Source organism: Trichechus manatus, unplaced genomic scaffold (assembly GCF_000243295.1).
Source record: "Trichechus manatus latirostris isolate Lorelei unplaced genomic scaffold, TriManLat1.0 scaffold00110, whole genome shotgun sequence".
Taxonomy (NCBI): domain Eukaryota; kingdom Metazoa; phylum Chordata; class Mammalia; order Sirenia; family Trichechidae; genus Trichechus; species Trichechus manatus.
Genome location: NW_004444046.1, coordinates 549,639 through 552,439, shown reverse-complemented (window position 1 = coordinate 552,439; position 2,801 = coordinate 549,639).

Sequence of the window (2,801 nt, the reverse complement as noted above, 5' to 3'; positions counted from 1 at the left end):
ACACTCCTCCCAACCCTGTAAACAACATAGTTTCTTTTTGTGTGTAAATTTTTACATGAGTTATACAGTAGAGGTCTCATACAATGTTTGTCCTTTTGTGATTGACTTATTACACTCAGCATAATGTCGTCCAGTTTTGTTCCTCTTACTCTCCTGTGATGAGTTCCTTTTGTTTGTGAATTCTTTTTTCATTTCTTTTGTTTTTACTGAGACTTTATGTTTTTCTTCTTTACTTTGATGAGTAGGTTTGTTGACTTTCTTTGTGGTTAACATGAAATTTACCCTGATCTTCCTAGATTTGAACCAGTCTATTATTACTTGGTATCACTTGACTTCCTCTCCATTAGAAGGTTCTATACCTACACTGTTTATTCCCTCTTTTATTGTTCTGATGCTGTTGTCATTTACAGATTAACCTCTCTGGTTCCCTTTTGTAATTTTTTTGGTTTTGCATAGCCTTTAAGAGATCATGTCCTAGATTGGTATCTGGGTAGTACAATCTTGTGTTCTATGTTCAGCCTGTGGTCTGATATTGTTGGTTCTCAGATTGAAGGACTCCCTTTAATAAGTCTCATAAGTTTACTTTGGTTTTTACGTAGTCCCTTAATTTCTGTTTATCTGGAAATGACCTAATTTCACCATCATATTTGAACGAGAGTTTTGCAAGATATATTATTCTTGGCTGGCAATTTTTTTCTTTCAAGGTTTTATATATGTCATCCCATTGCCTTCTTTCCTGCATGGTTTCTGCCAAATAATCCAAGCTTTAGTCTTATTGTTTCTCCTCTGTATGTGACTTTTTGTTTTTCTTGAGCTGCTCTCAGGATTCTTTTTTTGTCTTTGGTTTTAGTGAGTGTGATTATGACATGCCTCGGTGATTTTCTTTTGGGGTCTATCCTATATGTGGTTCGTTGAGCTTCTTGGATGGTCAGCTTTTCATTTTTCATGATATGGGGGAAGTTTTCTGTCAGCAATTCTTCAATGATCGTCTCTGTGTCTTCTGTTTTCTCCCTCTGTTCTAGAACTATGATCACTGGCAGATTTTTGCTTTTGATTGTATCCCACATTATTCTCAGGGTCTCTTCATTTTTCTTTGTTCTTTTTTCTGAGTTTTCCTGAAAGAGTTGTATCCAAGTGTTTGTCTTCAATTCCACTGATCCCGTCTTTCACCATTTCAAATCTGATTCTCAGCCCTTCTATGACACTGTCCATTTCTGAAATCTTGTTGTTTATCTTTTGGATTTCTAATTGTTGTTTTTGTATAATTTTTAGTTGTGAATTTAATTCGGCATTTTGCTCCTACATTATTTTCCTGAATTCCTCCATTTTTTTGTCTGCATTTTCCATGAATTTGTCTGCCTTTTCCATGAATTTGTCTATTTTTTCCTCATTTTTGTCTGCTTTTTGCTACAACTCCTGGATAACTGTGAGTAGTAGAGATTTGAATTCCCTATCGGGTAGTTCTAGTTCCTTTTCTTCCACTGGAAAGTCATCTGTTGTTTTATTTTGGATGCCTACTGAAACCATCCTGTTCTGTTTTTGTAAATGTTTTGATATTGCCTGCTGTCTTTGGGGCATTCAGTAGTTATTTTTTCTCATTTATTGATTGTAGATTTGTTTGTTTCATCCTTTTTTTTTTTAATTTGGCTATGTCTGAGCAGGCAGTCTGTGTGTTCTTTGTTTTTTGCTCACCTGTGGGCTCGATACTTTTCACCTCCTTCTCCATGTGGCACGGTCAGTTGCTCAGGTATGGTACAGCAGGGCAGGTCTAGCTGAAGAGGAGTTGTTGGGATGGGTTGCTTGTGGCACTTACTACAGACACTAGAGCGGGTCTGTAATCAATGCAGGGTAGGTTCTGGTAGGCTGTGCCTGTGCTGTTTAGTGGTGTGATGTTAAGTGCACGGTGTAGGTAGGCAGAAAGGAGGGGAAGATTCTGATGTGTGGAGCTAAGATGGTTATGGGAGAGAGGCGAGAGGAACAGGGGCTAAAAACATACAAAAAACAAAAAAAAAAAGAGTGCTAGGGGAGCTTGCTTTTGGAGTGGAGAGATGAGAGACTATGAAATGGAGAAAAACAAAAAGGAGAAGAAGAAGAAAAAAAAGAAAAGAAAACAATGAATAAATAAAAATTAGAAAGAAAAAAGAACAGAAAAGCTCCCAGGTATCCCACCAGTGCAGCCACGAGGTCTGGGGAAGTTGTTCCCAGGTGTTGAAGTATAGCCTGGCTAGGAACAGTAGAGGTATTCAGCACCAGGTGTCCACGGGACAGGAAGAGAAGGAAGGCATAGAGAGACAAGAAACTGAGTAATAAGGAAAGACAAAAAGGGAAAAGAAAACAAAACAAACAGAAAAAAAGAACAGGAAAAACCCCCCAAAAAACAAAAACAAAAAAACCCTTGAAAAAAGAAATGCCCTCAGGAATCCCTCTATGCATCTGCGCAAGCTAAGGGTTTAGGTACGAAGCCACATAGCACTGCCCGTCCAGAGCAGGCTCCCAACTCTAGAAAAGAAAAAGAAAACAAAGAAACAAAAAGCCCTGGGATCCCACCAGTGTGGAAACACGGACCGGGAAACAGTTCCACACTTGAAACAGAGCTCCATAGCCCCTCAGGAACAAGTAAAGATGGCGCACAGAACCAGGTATTTGAGCAAAAAGAGGGGAAGGTGGTGAGAGGTAAGGAAGAAATCAAAAGAAGTGGAAAAAAAGCAACACAAGCAGCCAACAACTGGCACTCAGGGAGTCAGCCAGTGCAAGTGGGTGGAATCCAAGCAGCTGGTGCTTCCTGGCCAAGAGACTGTGGC